Source organism: Lacerta agilis, chromosome 9 (assembly GCF_009819535.1).
Source record: "Lacerta agilis isolate rLacAgi1 chromosome 9, rLacAgi1.pri, whole genome shotgun sequence".
NCBI lineage: Eukaryota > Metazoa > Chordata > Lepidosauria > Squamata > Lacertidae > Lacerta > Lacerta agilis.
The window spans coordinates 23628935-23649009 of record NC_046320.1 but is presented as its reverse complement, the minus strand read 5'-3'; the positions used below and the strand labels follow the sequence as shown (position 1 = coordinate 23649009).

Here is a 20075-nt window from a genome sequence, read left to right as displayed (position 1 = left end):
TTGTAAGGGGAGATTCAGCCAATCATTGTAGACAATAAAGTATAGAAGTGTGAGAGGCAAGAATCAGTATTAGGTACGAGGCCTGTTCAGATGTTACCTGTCGCTCAATGCACTTGTCACCTTTTCCCTGCAGATGGGCGCGCACAAACTTGAGTTCTGGTCCTTTTCCCCTTGTAGCACCCCAGTGCTAAAAGCAATGGCTATAAAGGCACTAAACTGCTTGTTTTTTGTATCAGGCCCTGCCTACACCACGACATATATGTGTTACATGAAGTAGTTGGGGCCTGCTGGTTTGTCATGGAGTGGCTTAAAAAAATTAAACTAGCCTTTGGCATGCCCATTTCTTTAGAAACCTGGCAATATGGCATGATTTCATAACCGTTGTGGCTTAGGTGTTGTTGTTGTTGTTCAGTCGTTCAGTCATGTCCGACTCTTCGTGACCCCATGGACTAGAGCACGCCAGGCACGCCTATCCTTCACTGCCTCTCACAGTTTGGCCAAACTCATGTTAGTAGCATCTCATCCTCTGTCGTCCCCTTCTCCTTGTGCCCTCCATCTTTCCCAACATCAGGGTCTTTTCTAGGGAGTCTTCTCTTCTCATGAGGTGGCCAAAGTACTGGAGCCTCAACTACAGGATCTGTCCTTCTAGTGAGCACTCAGGGCTGATTTCTTTGAGAATGGATAGGTTTGATCTTCTTGCAGTCCATGGGACTCTCAAGAGTCTCCTCCAGCACCATAATTCAAAAGCATCAATTATTCGGCGATCAGCCTTCTTTACGGTCCAGCTCTCACTTCCGTACATTACTACTGGGAACCACACTACTACTGTGTGGTAGTACTGTGGCTTAGGTAGGGAACCACAATGTGGACAGAACGATGACAGGACAGAGAGATCTGCAGCTATGGAACTCTCCAAACTATTTTGGATGGGCGGACGGTAGCTATCTGAAAGTACAGTGTTTGTCAATTTAGGACATTAATGCCCATTTTTCAATTTGCATAAAATTCCCAAAGCACGTAACAAAGGGGGGGGGGGGTGAGATAGACCAGTACTGCATGCTTCACATCAGCCCTCCACTATACTAAGTTTCTCTTCTTTTCCAAACTTTTGTGTTGCGAGGAAGGAAGAAGGAAAACTGGTAGCAAGAACTGCTGAGGTCAGCAGAAGACCTATGTTTAAATGTGTATTTCAGTGTCAAAATGAACACCTGCACTACCTACACAGAAGCCTCCAATACCGCCAGTAATGCTGGGAGTTGTAGTCACTAAGATGGCTCCTCTGAGAGCTGTTCTTTGACATCTGTTTCATACTACCACAAAGCTAGTTTGGAAATGCAGGGAAACGGATAGCAAGCAAGGCTAGAGACAGCTGGCATCAAGGTGAGTTCATTACGAGCCAAGTTAAACTCCGGAGAGGAATTTTATCTGCTTCATAATTGGGGAGCCTTTTATAAACCGGCCATGTTTGTTTCCAGTCCTGACCCACTCAAATTCAATTCCCCTGTCTCAATGTCTAGTTTAAACAAACCTTAAAGAACTGCCATTTAAGGAATTTCTGAACTACCACCAGATGTCACTGTAGAAGCTAAATTGTAAATGTAGCCAAGCTGAGACAATATGAAAGGCAAGCAAGGACCAAATTTATAAAGTAGAAATTTGTACCCTGCGCACATTGTCACTTGGGTACATCATCTTCTCCTTCAAACAAAAATGATGCTGTACTGTTTCAGAGAAATCTGCTAATGCCATTAAAGCACAGCAAAGCCACCTTAGTAAATTTGAAACAAATTGCCTTTTTAGACTTGCAAACCTCTTATTAGCTGCACATTATTCAGCTGCAATTTTCTTTACGCACACATAACAATCACACACCATTATTGCATCATGGATATAACATTATGCTGCCAGGTTTTATTTCTGCTTTTAAGGCTAAGTGTAGACAACCCACAAGAATCACTTGTAAAAAGAACAAGAGTTTGCAGGAACCAAGAGAAGCCAGCAGGCTTGTCTTAAGGAATGTCAAAGAACTACATTACAGCTGCGTATTTCAGTAGACCAGACGGAAGATGAACACTTCAGCTCTTCTGCTTCCATTTCTCTTTTGAGTCGCACAGCCTTCCAAGACAATCCGCTCAAGCAATGCACAATTGCAACTCATTTTCTGCAGGGGCTATAGGTGTTTTAGAACAGGGATCGGCAACCTAAGGCCCATGGGCCACAAGCGGCCCATGGGGGTCATTTAACCGGCCCACGAGCCACCCACTCATTGAGTCCCCGCGTGCTGCACTAAACTGGCACAGCGCGGGGACTCGCTTCCGCAGCGCTGAAAATCTCTGTGCATACACAATGTCAAAAATCACATCTGCGCAAACGCAGACACTGAAAATCGCAGGCACGCACGCTCATGCACACATGTGCTCTGGCCCACGGAGGGATCTCCGCTGGAGTGAACCAGCCCAGGCGAAGTAAACCTTGCCGACCCCTGTCTTAGACGGTAGAGAAACTAACATTTTAGCACTGGGAAAATAGATGCTGCTTCTAGATGGCTCATCAACTGAGAACCTGACTGCTGTGTACTGGTATGTTGTGCTTCTTACACGAGTGCCAGAGGTATCTACACGCAATGCTTATGACATTACTAGTGATATGGTTTGCTCCCACCCAGAGCTATCTGTGCCAGAGATCAGAGGGATATTGCACGGGAACTTGACACATCTCAAGCAATGTCCCTTGTTAACTTCCTTCTTTGGAGGTCTTTAAGCAGAGGCTTGACAGCCATCTGTCAGGAATGCTTTGATGGTGTTTCCTGCTTGGCAGGGGGTTGGACTGGATGGCCCTTGTGGTCTCTTCCAACTCTATGATTCTATGATTCTTAACTTTACACCCAACCACCCACATTATCCTATGCAGCAAGCAGGCAGGTTAGGTAACATTCTCTGCAGAAATCATATAAGATCAGCCCCATCCTAATGTCTACAGTATTCTGATCCATACTGCAGTACAGTGGGACTACGCCTGGAAGAGCATCAACCATGTGGCCTGGTCAGGGTGTGTGAGCGTGAAAGGGAGTGGACTTTTAACTAATTCCCAGGAGACATGAAACTGAAAGGCAGTTTTCTACACTTTGCCTTAAGACACACCCACTCTCAACACACAAGGAATGCAGCAATATGCTTCTTTGTAAGATTAGACTGTAATGCTATATGAGTTCTTTGAGAGTAAGTCCCACTGAACTCGGCAGCGATTTACTTATGGGAATACATTATTATTATTATTATTATTATTATTATTATTATTATTATTATTATTATTATTGAAAAAATACAATTATAAAGAAATAAAGTGATACAGGAAAAAAGAAGGAAACGTGAGAGGGACAAAAAAACAAAAATGTTTATATGAAAAATATATACACAAAAAATGCAATATATTCTCATATAAATTGATAGTTTTATTTTCCTAATGATAACATTTGGAATGGGTTTATACAGAATGTTTAAACTAATACTTATGTAGATGTTAATAGCCTGCTACATTCTGTAGTTTAAACATTCTGTATAAACTCATTCCAAATGTTATCATATTTATCCAAACAAAGTCTGCATCTGTAAGCAGTCTGTTCATAAATTGCGAGTGCTGTCATATTGTCAACCCAATGATTAAAGGTTGTCATATCTTTATTATCCCAATCCATCAGTATCAATTTCTGGGCCATCATCTGGGAAGACTTGCATAGGATTGCACTATTGATATTCCAAGGGACCCAGGTGGCGCTGTGGGTTAAACCACAGAGCCTAGGGCTTGCTGATCAGAAGGTCGGCGGTTCAAATCCCTGCCATGGGGTGAGCTCCCGTTGCTCGGTCCCAGCTCCTGCCGACCTAGCAGTTCGAAAGCACGTCAAAGTGCAAGTAGATAAATAGGGACCACTCCAGCGGGAAGGTAAACAGCATTTCCGTGCGCTGCTCTGGTTTTGCCAGAAGCGGCTTTGTCATGCTGGCCACATGACCTGGAAGCTGTCTGCGGACAAATGCCGGCTCCCTCGGCCTATAGAGCGAGATGAGCGCCGCAACCCCAGTCGGACACGACTGGACCTGATGGTCAGGGATCCCTTTACCTTTATTGATATTCCATACCTAGATGACCCCCCCCCCCACATGGTGCCCCTTTTCTTATGGAAGCTCCCTTCCCCGTGCTCATGGAAAATAGGCTCTCTCAAGGGTGCACCACAAACAAGAAGTCTCATATTACATGCCAAAGCTTAGCCTATATTTTGCTTAAGGTGAATGAGAATGACAATGTATGCATCATAAGCAAGGAATAACCAAATATAGTGGTATTTGGTTTAAGAACAGTCCGGTTTAAGAACGATTTGGTTTACCAGCTCTGCAAAACCGGAAATAGTGTCCCGGTTTGAGAACTTTACCCTGGTCTAAGAACAGAATCCAAATGGTGAAGGGTACCGGCGGCGGGTGGCCTCATTAGGGAAAGCGTGCCTCGTTTTAAGAACGGTTTTGGTTTAAGAACAGACTTCTGGAGCGGGTTAAGTTCTTAAACCAAGGTACCACTGTAAAGCAATCATTGCAAGAGACTTCCTCGGCACAATTATAATATCCTGCCTGCGTCACATTCTGAGCTGGCTCTCTCAAAAGTAGCAGGTTAGTGTTAAAATGGCTTTGTTTTCTCAAGTATTTTAAGTGGGCAGACACGGTGTGTTAATTAAACCATCCCAGTTACATTTTACAGATCCATTAATACAGTTAAAGGAGTGATGCTGGAATGGAACATGTTTTTTTTTAAAATAAACAAAACAAAACAAACCCCGCTTCATTAAAAAGTAGAGATGGAACTCCTACTGCCTTTTATGCTTGGCAAGATCAGGAAGACTTGCACAAATGTGGCTGAGTCTTTATTTGGGTCACCGCTCCAGATTACTAGAAAGCCTTGATGAGAAAAAAATGAACACCACACAGTATATTGCAAAATCAAAATGGGTTCAGAGTTCTTGGAGGAATAACTACGTGGCACTCTGGTGGGGCATTCCATGAAAAGTGGTCCTGTGGTCTAAAATATTAAAATTAAAGATAAAATTCCCAAAAAATATTTTATGTAGTTGAAAGTGTATATTTTGTTAAAATGACAATATAATTTGGTATAAAGAAAATTGGGGGAGTGAAAATTGGAAATAACAGTACAAGTTCAGAAAGTCACTTTTTAAAATGAAATCTTAATGATGGGTTCATGTTTTTTTAAAAATGCAATAAACATAATAAATAATAAAATATTAACATATATCATAACAAGTATATCTGTTCTGCCCAAAAATATTTGGCAGAAAAGTATTTTTGATTTTGATTAAATTTTGTCCATGTTAAAGTGACTGGTTCTGGCTTCCAGTGTCACACACGTCACAATAAGTTAATATTTTTTATCTAATAATGTAGCCATGAACTTCACCATGCTGAAATTTTTTTTTATAAGCTTATTAAACTTAAAAACACTAAAAAAAAGTTTGGAATTTTTTTTGAAAAAAATATAAAAAAATATTGGGCTTTTTAAATTTAGTCACACACGTCACTATTTGTGACGTGTGTGACTGTGACGTGTGTGACAGGAGCATTTTTTAAAATTAAAAATGCAAATACATGTAAATAATAAAATATTAACATAGATCATAACAAGTACATCTGTTATGGCAAACAAATATTTGACAGAAAAAATTGTTAGATTATGATTAAGCTTTGAAGTATTTTGCTCCATAATTTGGCATCAAAGGGCTAAATGTGACTGTGCCATCTTCAAAACATCACAAAAAATTTATGCTTCATCAATATTCATTTGCTGACCAAATATTTTTTTCTATTGGGTAACAATTCACAAATTTGAAGTTGCACTTGCAAGTCAAGGTAAGAGTAGTATGCTTAAAAATAAATAAATAATGTTAAATGTGGAAGGCCTCCTTCCACCTGCCTTGCCCCACCCCCTGGCCCTGGGACTCTTCATAAGGGAGCTGTTCCTGAAAGAAGAACTGTGAGGGGAGATGTGGCTTGGATTTCAGATGAACAAAGAGCTAGAGAAAATTGTCCAAAATTAATTCACTTTGCCAGAGAATTGAATATATTTGAAAGTAAAGTGAATGTGTTCGAATGAACCAATGCAATGCTATTTTTGGTTCAGTAACTGTCAGGGGATGACAGAGGATGAGATGGCTGGACAGTGTTCTCGAAGCTACTAACATGAGTTTGGCCAAACTGCGGGAGGCAGTGAAGGATATGCGTGCCTGGCGTGCTCTAGTCCATGGGATCACGAAGAGTCGGACACGACTGAACAACAACAAAACTGTCAATAAAATAAGGCTGTTCTACAAGTTGTGCAGGGACCCAGGTGGTGCTGTGGGTTAAACCACAGAGTCTAGGGCTTGCTGATCAGAAGGTTGGCGGTTCGAATCCCTGCCACGGGGTGAGCTCCCGTTGCTCTGTCCCAGCTCCTGCCCACCTAGCAGTTCAAAAGCACGTCAAAGTGCAAGTAGATAAATAGGGACCACTCCAGCAGGAAGGTAAACAGCGTTTACATGCACTGCTCTGGTTCGCCAGAAGCGGCTTTGTCATGCTGGCCCCATGACCCGGAAGCTGTCTGCGGACAAACGCCGGCTCCCTCGGCCTATAGAGCGAGATGAGCGCCGCAACCCCAGAGTCAGACACGACTGGACCTGATGGTCAGGAGTACCTTTACCTTTACAAGTTGTGCAAACATTAAAGATGATTGCTTTGTGTCCAATTCCACTTTTATGTTAATGTTTATTAATTTGTTAACCTCAATCTGTAAAAAGATAACAATTATCCACACAAATGATATTTTTAAGGGTTTCATTAGAAAAAAATTTCATATGCGGTCACACACGTCACGTTAAATGTCACACACGTCACAGTACTATTCGTTGTTTTTTAGCCTAAGTATTGCTACTTCATATTCCTAAAACCCCTCTTTTGGATTTACACATATATGGCTTAATTCTAATAATTTTTATTTCCATGAATGTTACAAGAACTCACAGAAATATTCAAAGAACTTGAGAAGAGAGGGAAAAACATTTGCAAAATGGTCACACACGTCACGCAAAATTAAAAATTTGTATCTCTATTCAGGCAACATAAAAAATATTCCAAATCATATTAATTATATCTTAAGACATAAATGACAGGTGTCAATTAATTGCTTTTGAACCAGCAGTTGTTTTAGGGTCAAAATAATTACAAAAGTACTGAAAACGTTGTCTGAATGTCACACACGTCACGGTGGAATGCCCCTGGTGTAGAATTTTAAGTATTCCAACTGACTGCTTCATTGGACTTAATTTCAACCAAATTTCTGAACTGCATTTGACATGTCATGAAAAGAAACATTGTAATTTCTTGTCAGCAATAGGCCTGTGACTTTTTTTTTTTAAGTCTATACAGTAGTACAAATCTATTGAATTTGTGGGCCAAACCAACATAATTACCAATAGGTATCAAAGTAGTAGTATCTTCTTTAAAAAAAGAAAAGACTAGTCTTAGAGCAAGCAGATGTGTGGCAGCCACTTTAAACTCAAGAAACCAGGAAATTGTCCTTAATTTCAACCACATGGAGCCTTCAATTTTCATCGGGTCAGCCAAAACCTCTCCTTAATAAGTTTGGGGGTGAAAACTGAGGAGGATATGGACAACACTCAAAAGACAGGGATGTGGTCCAAATGCAGTCCTCTAGACTTCTGTGTCTGGTCCTTTGGACTCTTCCCAGGCCACATCCACTCCTCAATACTCACCCTCTTTTTCCAAGCCACATCATTTCCCAGATCTACTTCATATCCTCCTTAAGTGTTTTTGCATGGCCAGAATGTGTCCCTGCTTGCCAAGGTGGAGGACAGAAATGGGCACGAGAGGTGGCATAGAAACTAGCATACTGCCGCATTGGATCCACCTTTGTTACAATGTTGTAAACCACTATGTGGCCAATTGACAACAAGTGGTATGTAACTGTCATTCATTCATCCATTCATTCATTCATAAAATGGGCCTGGAAAGCTCAGGGCAAGAAGCAGCCTATGAGGGGCAGAAATGCCGCAAAAGTCACAGGTGGAAATAACTTTAATTTGGTACATTTGTTGAGGGGCTTAGGAAACTGCATGGCAATTCCCACAGGGCCTAATAAACCACAGAGAGATTAAGCTGGAAGAGGTGTCACTGTGCTAAGGAGATACAGGGTATGGGATCATTTGAGTGTTTCATGTTAGGTCACAAGTTGCCCACGGTTAGCCACAAATATCAGAACTTTTTAATAAATATCTAACCATTAGAAAGCTTCTGATTCCCAAACTAAATATAGCAATGTTCTATTTGAAAGCCATGTGTTTTTTGACACCATCGCCCTCGATGTAAACGCTTTCTCTCTCACACACCTCTCTTTATCTCACCTACATACCAATTCATGCATTCATTCTCATCTAGGGTGCTTTTTAAGTGGAGGGGGGGAGAGAGAGGCCAACTTCCTTGAACCTCTTCTCTTAAGTCTCTATTCTTATGATTGTGCTCTTTGCACTTGTTCCAGCTTGACTGCGCTGGTTCCATTAATGATTACCACCAAGGAGCAGGAGTTGACTAAGCTCAGCCAAGCAAAGTGAATCATCCACCCATTCTAAAGCAAGGCATAATATGTTAAACAAATATTTCTTTTATGCACAATGCTGTTTATGAATCTGATTAACAGTGTGACAAGTTACTTTTAGAATGAAGCTGAGGAACACTGAGCAAAAGCATTTCTATTTCCCTATAGTAGCTGCCTGTTGTCTTTATCCATTGAGTTTTCTTGGCAGGGATACTGGAGTGGCTTGCTGGCTCCTCCTCCAGGTGGATCACGTTTGGTCAAAACTCTCCACTATGACCTGTCCATCTTGACCTGTCCATAGCTTCCCTGAGTTATTCAAGCCCCTTCGCCACGACAAGGCAGTGATCCACTGCTTTTGTCTCCCTGCTTATTTAACTTATATGCAAGAATTCATCATGCGAAAGGCTGGACTGGATGGATCCCAAGCCAGAATTAAGATGGCCGGAAGAAATATCAACAACCTCAGATATGCTGATGACACAACCTTGATGGCAGTAAGTGAGGAAGAATTAAAGAACCTTTTAATGAGGGTGAAAGAGGAGAGTGCAAAATATGGTCTGAAGCGCAAGTTACGCAACATAAAAAAAACTAAGATCATGGCCACTGGTCCCATCACCTCCTGGCAAAGAGAAGGGGAAGAAATGGAGGCAGTGAGAGATTTCACTTTCTTGGGCTCCATGATCACTGCAGTTGGTGACAGCAGACACGAAATTAGAAGACGCCTGCTTCTTGGGAGTAAATCAATGACAAACCTAGACAGCATCTTAAAAAGCAGAGACATCACCTTGCCAACAAAGGTCCGTATAGTTAAAGCTATGGTTTTCCCAGTAGTAATGTATGGAAGTGAGAGCTGGACCATAAAGAAGGCTGAACGCCGAATAATTGATGCTTTTGAATCATGGTGCTGGAGGAGACTCTTGAGAGTCCCATGGACTGCAAGAAGATCAAACCTATCCATTCTTAAGGAAATCAGCCCTGGGTGCTCACTGGAAGTACAGATCCTGAAGCTGAGGCTCAAATACTTTGGCCACCTCATGAGAAGAGAAGACTCCCTGGAAAAGACCCTGATGTTGGGAAAGATGGAGGCCACAAGGAGAAGGGGACAACAGAGGATGAGATGGTTGGACAGTGTTCTCGAAGTTACTAACATGAGTTTGGCCAAACTGCGAGAGGCAGTGAAGGATAGGCGTGCCTGGCGTGCTCTGGTCCATGGGGTCACGAAGAGTCGGACACGACTGAACGACTGAACAACAACATGTGCTGTATGCACAAAATCAGGGATAAGACCCAGACCCACGAGGCAGCGGCATTTCTTGACAATCACAAATGTTGTTGTTTCCTGGGGAGATCGGATCTATTTTAAAAGTTCATTTGTAGTCAATTAATTTAGGAATGTTGTGAAGCAGCTATAGGTAAATATTCTATAACCTTATACAAGCTGCAGAACAGGAAAGCTGCCTGGCACGTAGCAGAGCCTGGAGAAGATTTACGGCTTCCCATCCCTGGTAAGTGGAGAAGAATATTTAAATCACCACCACAATAGCAGGCACGGGGAATTTCTGGCCCATGGACCACATTAGCACTGGCAGTAGTCCTAATGTGATCCACTACACTTTTCTCGCCAAACTACACCCACCTGTCCCAAACCTGTCAAAGTGGCCTATGCACCACAGAGATTATCATTTGCCATCAGACTGCATTGAGAAAAGAGCAAACCTGGACCTAGGTATGGACCATAGCCAGGCATAGGGAACCTTCGGCTCTCCAGATGTTTTGGCCTACAACTCCCATGATCCCTAGCTAACAGGACCAGTGGTCAGGGATGATGGGAATTGTAGTCCAAAACATCTGGAGAGCCGAAGGTTGCCTATGCCTGGACCATACAAAGCCTCCATCCAAATACCGGTGAAATGTTTGCTATGCTTGGCAGAATAAAAAACACACATTCCAGTCACTTATTGAGTCGAGCCACTAGGCACAATGACAGTAGCATCCCTCTCGACATAGTTACAATACTTAACATTGAATATGCAAAATAATTTGGAAAGCAGTACAGGCATCAATTACAGTCAAACAATTCACTGGTGATCAACAGATGCAGAAAATGCCCAGTGAGCGAATAAAGTACTGGCTCAAATTCTCCCTTTATACACACTTGGAACTGCGAGTCAGAACATAACTTGCATGTTTTATGAATGGCACTGAAGGCAACAGAAGTAGGCATTTAATAAATGCAGCACTGTAGCAGAAAAAGATTAATTAGTTCATACTGCAACAGCTTATAGATGACAAATCATGTGTGCTTTGAAAAGACAACAAATCAGTACTGACCCTGCTCCCCTCAAATTGAATTGCCTCAGTGCAAAGAGGGTAGTTTCTTCTCCTCACCGAAATTAAGTATGTACAATCCAAAACAGGTTTATTATTTTGCTACAGACTGACACAACTTTCCATATGCCAATTCTATCCCATTAGCAAACAGTAATGCCCCCAATTCCCACAGATAATCCTCCTTAAGTGTGCTTATCCATCAGAACTCTCATTAATAATATTAATGACTCTGTAATGGAAATCAAAACCTGCAATCATTTTTTTTCCCCCAGCAACTGCGCGGAAACGCAGTTAAGCAGACCATATCCTGCGAATGACATCTGAAACAAAGTGGAAAAATTTTCTCCTCCAGAACATGATGCTCAAAAAATTGATTACAATTCCTAATTAATCTGAATTCTAATAAGCTAGGTGTTGCTTTTAAAAACACACACACACACATTTCTGCCACTTTTTGCATTGTTCCCGCAATGTGATATACACAACATTATGCCAAAAATAAAGTAAATTATACTTTGCGTTAACAATATAAAGTAAATAAAGTATAATAAAGTAAATTATACCTTGCATTCGGTGTGTGATTTTAACTACTGAATTACTGTATGGAGACCAGTTGCAACCTTTAAAGCATTTAGCATAAGACAACTAGTATGGACCAAAACACCCGCCCAGCCAGTATTCCCTGCCCTGTGCTCATGTGCGGCCACAGCCCAGAGATTTATCATTAACAAGCTGCACACTTGTGGCCCCAAGTGACATTCAAGCATCAAGAGTGCTGACCAGAGTGCAGCAAAGACTGGTTTTGCTAAGAACACACCCCACCCACACAATAATATGATAAAAGGCTGCCATGAGCAGGCCTTGTTATCTACCATCTGTGGAACCACAGAAAAGGAACTACCGAGCTATACTGTTAGATTGGGTTGGGAATTTATGAGCCAGTTGACTCATAAATGTCATTTTTTTCCATCAAGGCAAGTTGTTTCTTTGAGAGTTGAAAATGTCAGTTTATCTTAACATTTTCACTAGGCAAAAGTCATGAAACAGAGTTCCCGATTTTACTTACTGTAAGACATTTTGGATTCCTCATCAGGAACACTGGTTGAGAGCTACTGGGTGACACTGCCCCAATAAAAAATTATATTCCCCAAACCACTGCTTCTTAACCTTTTGGGGTCATGGACCCCTTTAGAGAATCTGATGAAAACGCCCCTCTCTCCAGATATTTTTACACAAAGAAATTGGTAAAAAGTAATGGGGGGAGGGAATGAAGGAAATTCATAGTTCTATATCTATTATGCCTAGTTCACAGACACTCCCCCCTCCAGTGGGGTCAATGGACCACAGATTAAGAACCCCCCACTACAAACCATGATTTGACAGATCAACAACATTCAATGGGCTTTTGCACTCTCTGTCCCTCTCTCTACCCTACCCTCCAACCAAATTTGCAGTGACATCTTCATCAGGTAATTCATGGCTAGCAACAAACTCCCAACCATGGCTTGCAAAAATAAATGCTAAATGCCAAAACTTGTGAAAGTGAAAAGGGAGGGGGAGGGGCACATGTTTTGTGTTGCACTTTTGCAATCTTCCAAACCATTATTTGAAGGATCAGGACATGTCATCTGAAGCAATCCGCTGCATTCACATTTTTGTGTGCATGCACATTTCTTTTGATGTGAACATCTTAATTTCATTAGATGGCTTCTGCCTTCAGGATTTAAGAAGCAATTAATATTTTAAGAATAGAGATAAACTGAAGAATTGCCTCAGGCTGCAAAGAGTTTCTAGCTACAGAATATAAATTGAAACTGCAAAATGTTCTACCAGTTGAGCCTCAGAAGCAAAATAAATAAGTAGCACCCAAAATAAAAGTACTTAATTATTCTTTTTCAGAACAGAAGTGTTAACATGGTATAGTGCTTAGAAGAATGACCCAACAGTGCTGGCTGAAATCTCTTAGAATCATAGAATTCTAGAATCATAGACCCTGAGGATCATCTAGTCCAGGCATGTCCAACAGGTAGATCACTGGACGTCTGCGGTAGATCACTGGTAGATTATTGGCTCCCCCCCAAAGAAGCTGAACAACTGTGGCTCCCCTAAAAAAAAAAATCAACATTTTACCTCCTCCCTGAAAACACTCAACAACTTTGACCTGAACCCCACAAAAGGGGGTAGATCACTGCCACTTTTTAACTCTGTGAGTTGATTGCAGTCTCTTGCGAGTTGGCGACCCCCGATAGTCCAATGCCCCGCAATGCAGGAAGATGCAGCTGCCCCAAACGGGGATCAAACCTGCAACCTTGGTGTTATCAGCACCACGCTCTAGCCAACTGAGATGTCCAGCCAGCAAATGGCCTTATACAATCTATACCCTTGTAGCCTCTACCTACCAGTCTATAATATGGAGATAATAAGGCTGAACTATCATAAAGATGTTGTCAAATGTTACTGATATGTCTGTAAACTGTTTGGAGCACTTAGGGAAAGCCTAAGCAAATATAAATTATTTTTATGATGCTCAATCAATACCTTCACTAAATAAGTGGCACTAGAAAAATAACACTATTAAGTATTATTAAATGAGGTGGAGCAGTGAAGGGATGGGGCTAGGGGGACAGATGGTGCCACTGTATTACCCTTAAGATTCTATCAGCTTCCCCACCTCACTTCTGTACCTTCCTCAGCATCCAATTAAGTTCCAGTGGAACTTATCAAGCAATTAACAGTGCAATCCTACATATGTCTCCCTCGGAAGTAAGGCTCAAATGCCTTCAGTGGGACGAGCTCAAGGCCCTTAATTACTGAATCCTATGCAAATTTACCTGGAAGTAAGCCCCACTGAGGGACGCGGGTGGCGTTGTGGTCTAAACCACTGAGGCTAGGGCTTGCCGATCGGAAGGTCGGCAGTTTGAATCCCCGTGACGAGGTGAGCTCCCGTTGCTCGGTCCCTGCTCCTGCCAACCTAGCAGTTCGAAAGCACGTCAAAGTGCAAGTAGATAAATAGGTACCGCTCCGGCGGGAAGGTAAATGGTGTTTCCATGCGCTGCTCTGGTTCGCCAGAAGCGGCTTAGTCATGCTGGCCATATGACCTGGAAAAACTGTCTGCGGCCAGTAAAGCGAGATGAGTGCCGCAACCCCGGTCGTTCACGACTGGACTTAACTGTCAGGGGTCCTTTACCTTTACCTTTTAAGCCCCACTGAACACAATAGGATTTACTTCTGAGAAAATATAGGTGCAATTGGGTTGCAAGTGAGCCACTGTGGTGTAATAGATAAACCGGGGGTCAGCAACCTGCGGCTCCGGAGCCGCATGCGGCTCTCTGACAGGTCTCCCGCGGCTCCGGCATGCCCCCTTTCAATGCCCTTTCAATAATAATTAAATGGTTATCGGCAAAAAAAGGGGGGGCCAAAAAAAACCCATGAATAATCCGCATCAACGTTGAGCAGCTGGGCGGTCTTTCTCAGCCCTCTCGGGGTTCCCGAGGACAGACCCAAGATTGATGTCCACCTTGACCACTCCCAGAGAGAGGAAGCGACTTCTTCACACCAATAAGCGTGTGGGGAGGGCTGAGCTTTTACCACCTCTGCGTGCCGATTGGCAGGACAGATCGCCCGCCTTGGCGCATAGGCTCGGAGCCGGGGCCTTACCGCCGAGGTAGCCACTGGGGATGAAGGCGGGAGGCGGGCACGGGAGAGCGACGCTTCGTCCGGCCAATGAGCCGCCGGGATGCCTGTTCCTGTTTGAGGGGAACGTGCCAATGAGGGTGGCGTTAGGGCGGGGAGAAGAAGGAGCTGGGCTTTGCGAGTTACCGAGAGAGAGAGAGAGAAAAGAGTCGGGATAATAAAGGTGGCGGGAGGTGGTGGCGGCGATTGGAGCGGCCCCTGTTCTGAGTGGCCCCTGTCGGGCGGAATCCTTTTCAAAGTGGCCGCGCGGAGGGCGGAGCAGGCGGGCCAGGCGTCGCCATGACGGGAGGGTGGTGATGGTCGCCGACAGGATGAAGTAGATCTGTTTTGGGGCGGCGGCGGCGAAAACATCCGGGCTGCTTCTGAAACCTCCGCCAACCGGTGCTTCGCCAGCGCTCGCTGCGGGCGGTGTACATGCTCAACGACGGCCCCAAGGGCAGCTCGGGGCCCCGGAGCCCCGAGGCCGGCGCGCTGCAGTGCCTGGCGCGATTCCCCCCCCTCAAACCTGTTTTTTGCTTTTTGGCTTTTTGCCTTGCTCTCCCACTCCCCTCTCTTTTTCTTCCTCCCCTCCTTTTTTAATCCAAGGAGAGAAATCCCATTTTTAAAACAAACAAACAAACGAAAAACAAACAACCCCCCCACAGCTGCTGCAGCCACTCTATTTGAATTTTTATTATTACCCTTTTCTCCCTCTATCCCCCCTTTTTCTTTTCTCTTCCCCTTTTGTTTTTGTGTTCAAAAAAAGGAAAAAGAAGAAAAAGATTTCCCCCCCTTTATTTTTATTTTTTAAACTACTACATATTTTTAATAGATATCCTCCCCACCCCACCCCACCCCCAATTTATATTTTTCCACCCCACTTTTCCATTCCCACCCCCCTTTTTCTTTCTTTATTAGTTCGCTTGCCAACCTATCTTAGAGGGGGAAGCCCTCTCTCCCACCCACCACACCCCCCCAAAACAACTTTGAGCTGAACCCCCAAAAACGGGGGTAGATCACTGCTGAAAGTAGATCACAGTTTCTTAGGAGTTGGCCACCCCTGGTATAAGACATGTAACTAGAATAAAAAATTAAAAAGACCAAGCAAATAATTGTAATAACTACTGTAATAAAGCACTGCTATAATTATATAGAATTTCCTTAAAATTTTGGTTTCATTCTTCTTTCTGTGCTGAAATGTCACAACCTGAATGACCATGGCTTGCCCCCCCCCCCCGTTTTGATCCTGGGTACGCCCCTGAGTCAATGCAAAAAAGTAAGAACTTATTCTTGTTGTTTTTACTAATTATACTTTGCATTGGCTCCTATACGTTATTTATTATTATTGCATTAAGGTAAGAAACAATATATGCAGCGTTATATTTGTTTTAAATGTCGCAATGGTTTTGCGGCTCCCAGTTGTTGTTTTTTCCTTTGGAAATGGGTCCAAGTGGCTCTTTGTGTCTTAAAGGTTGCAGACCCCTGAGATAAACCATCTAACTTGGAGCAGGGAGATCTGAGTTCAAATCTTGACTCAGTCATTAAGCTCACTGGCTGATCTTGGGCTAGTCATATCTTCCCAGCCTAGCAAGACTATTAAGAGGAAAATGAGGGTAACCCATGCCTCATATATACCAAACTATGTTCAGTGGAGGACAGCAGGACACAAAAGCTGAAAACTAGCTAGGTGCAGGATGGAATCCATGAAGTTCGTGTTCCTTTAATATTTATATTAAAATTGTGGTCTATTTTTCATCCATAGAGCAAATGAACACACAACCAATCGGCATCATAAATAACAATAAAAAGTAACCCATAGTGTATGATCAAATTCTCCTCCAGATAGAAATGAAGACAGATGGACCTGTTTATTTGCAGCATGCATGGCGCTCAAGATAAATCTTGTATCACTATTCCTCCAAGTTCTATTATGTTCTGCATTTGTTATCCTCCAATAACAACTGTGTATGCTCCAAAAGAAAACAAATAAAAGCTAGGTAATAACAAGCCACACACTCAGAAAGATGACTGCTAGAATAAGCTTTGCCTCCTACAAAACCCAAAGGGCAGTCTTGGTAAGGAATATATACAAATGCCTGACTTACTCCAACCACCCATCCACAGTGCTATTTTGTACCCACCACAGAAAACGCCTTCCCAGAAGTTTCCAACACTCCTGGAAATAGTGCCATTCTGTTTGTTAAGATACCAGGAGACCCAAGTTTCTGCCAGAAGTAGAATGAACCAGGTATCTGACTCCCTGTGCCACCTGGGTAGCTCTCAGCATGAGACAGTCATTTGGTGTGATGCCTGCTGCTTCTAGGGAGCCTTCTGATGGTCACATGCAATAGAAGTGGGCAAAGCGACGAATGTAAATTTTATCTTTGCACATGAGTCCAGTTTCTACTCTCTCTCTCTCCTCTCCTCTCTCCTCCATCCAGCAAACAAGAGGCATTATCAGAGTTCAAGAACACATTCTGGATAGCTAAGAACACTCAAGGAGTGTGCAAAGCAGCACCAGTAGGTGGTGTGGCCTAGAAAGACATAGCCTCCAATGTTTCTCCAATGGAAAATAGGGACATCTTATTCCATCATGATGATCATCTTCATCATATGGGTTGCCCCGGCCACTCTGGGCGGCTTCCAACATACATAAAAACATAATAAAACATTAAACATTTTTTTAAAAAATCTTCCCTATACAGGGCTGCCTTCAAATGTCTTCTAAAGGTTATATAGTTACTTATCTCCTTGGCTCGGGAGTCGCATAACCCCCCCCCCAACATTACTTTGATGAAAACAGGGATGTCCTGAAGAAAAGCAGGACATTCCGAGACGAAATCAGAAACCAGGACGGCTTCTGTAAATCCAGGACGGTTCCTAGAAAACAGGAACACTTGGGTCTGGAAACAGCCCCAGTTCAGAGGGCCAGATACCAACACTCAGAGGGCCTCATTCTGCCCATGGGCTTGAGATTCCCCACGCCTGCCCTATGTAACTGCTGTCCTGTGCTTGCTTCCTCTATCTGAGCAACTCACCCTTAAGAAAAGAACACGAAAAGACATGTCTTACTTTGTATTGCCTCATGCTTGTTTACCAACTCTGGAACCTGACCAACAAGCTGCCTAAAACCACAGCATCCATGTCTGCTAAATGAACTGACCCCACTTGGAAAGCCAGGGTGGTATAGTGGTTAAAGTGTCAGATTAAGACCATGGAGACCTGGGTTCAATTCTCACTCCGACCCAAACTGGGTGGGTTGCACTGGGCCAGCCACTATCTTTCAGCCAAACCTACCCCACAGATTTGTTGTGGGGCTAGATAAAATGCCGTAAAGGGCAAGAGAACCATTGCACTCCTTGGAAAAAAGGCAAAATATAAAAGAACTTAAACAAAAATAAAACCACTTTCCTTTGTTCCAATCCAGAGGCATGCCCAGATCAATTCTATTTATGCAGAAACACAAAGGATGGGTTTCTGTGATGGATGATAACGTGTACTCTAAAAGCAGATCTTTTTGCCCTTCAGACTGCCTCCAGGTTTAACCCAGTAAAAAGAAAAAAAAGAAATCAGACTTGGAAAACAGTAGTCTAAATTCATCATAAGATATCTCTGCATAGCTGTTGGTCCAGTTTATGCATAGCTATGTCAGCAGTAAATTACAGAAAAGGGAGCAACTCCCAAGCCACAGCTAGTTACAGCAACAGTTAAGCAAGTGTGCTGCTTTTTGTAGGCAAAGCTTTCAAGCCATTCAACCTGTAGAATTCCCAAGGGCAAAAATTGCTCCTTTCTCTCTCCTGAAGCAGCCAGGCTTCTCATACCTCTAAGTCCCGGCTAGCAAAAGCACAAGCGAGCCCTTTGTCTGCAGTTTTGCTAACAGCATCCAATCAAGATATCAACAAAACTGAGTATTACTTGGCCGCCCATGAAAAAGCCAAACAAACAGCACCACATGGTTTTAGTGGTTGCTTCAAGTAGGCAAAACCAGTTGCCCCTAAGCATTTAAGCTACAAAGTACATCCTGTCATAGAGACAAGGAACTATTCAGCACTTAAAATGTCAGTTGGAAAAAATCAAACATTTCTCCTGTAAAACCCCTTGAAGCAATCCTTCTGCTGGAGGAGGAGTGAAGTGAGTCTTTTTTTAAAAAAAAAAATCTAAACTGAAATGTCAGTTCGTACACCGTATAAATACAACTACAAACCAAATACTGCATTGCAGAAAGAAAGAAAAATAAGACCTGTTGTGAACAACGTGATTTTATTTACCCAAGGGGTGTTGTGTTTTCTTGTTTTTTTGTGTGTGCAGGGAAAATATTTCGCCTCTACCCAGTTACTTTGGACACATCTCAGGGCAGGAGGAAATACAAAGTTTACTTGTACTTGCTCAGGAACTAAGTTCAGCTATGCAATAATGTTAGTGTATGGTTGCTAGGCAAGTTTTAAGGTTTGTCTCCCTGGTTAATTTATTGATACTAATTAGCCAACGATGTGTCCTATTATTACATAATATCATTCTGATAGGGATGGAAATAATAAGCCGCTGAATTAATTGCTAAAGGATTGCTTACGTTAAATGTTATTCACCACCTTCAACAGAATTTTTTTAGCCCCTATATACTGAAACGTGGGCTGCACTGCCCAGTTAGGTGCACTTAATCCCTCAGATTTCAGCAGTGCAAAGTGTAAACCACTAGGAACAGGAATGCAGCCCTAGTAACCAAGCAACAATAACATTATTGCCTTCTGTGTTAATGATACATGTTCAAATTAACAATTTATACATTTACCACAAAAGAACGAACTACATTAAAAAGATCTGGTTTGGTGAGTTCTTTAAGTGATATTCATTCACAGAGACACACCGCAGCAAGGCATACATTTTCAGCTGTCCAATGCTGTGTTTTAGAACTACCGTGGTACCTCGGGTTACGAACAGTCCTGCTTATGAACGCTTCGGGTTACAAACTCCACAAACCCGGAAGTAGGTGTCCCGGGTTGCGAGCTTTGCCTCTGGATAACGAACGCAATCCACTTCCGGGGACCCCCGGGAGGCCTATGTAGGGAATGCGCGCCTCGGGTTAAGAACGCTTCTGGTTAAGAACGGACTTCCGGAACGAATTAAGTTCATAACCCAAGGTACCACTGTACTGCTAACAACTTTTTAAATGCTATCTGGTTTTCCACACTGCTATTTATCACCAGCTAAACATCACGATATACTGGTATGTCACTATGTCCATAGCTGTCAAGTTTCGGATTTGAAAATAAGGGATCAGCAGCCTCACCTATCCCGGGGACAGTCACATGGCAGTGATGGGCGGAGCCAGAAGCAAAAGTGGGCAGCACTGGTGTGAACGCGCGCAGTAGGCTTACTGTATTTTGGAAACGCTGCCCGTGGGCTACGATGCCTGTAAGCGCGGGAAATGGCTC

The 20075-nt window shown here is 43.0% G+C and overlaps 1 protein-coding gene across 8 annotated transcripts in view; it reads right to left on the bottom strand.

Annotated features, from left to right (window-relative positions):
* Window positions 1-20075, bottom strand: part of FAT1 (FAT atypical cadherin 1) — a 124681-nt gene that overhangs the window by 77781 nt on the left and 26825 nt on the right. The window lies entirely within an intron of this gene.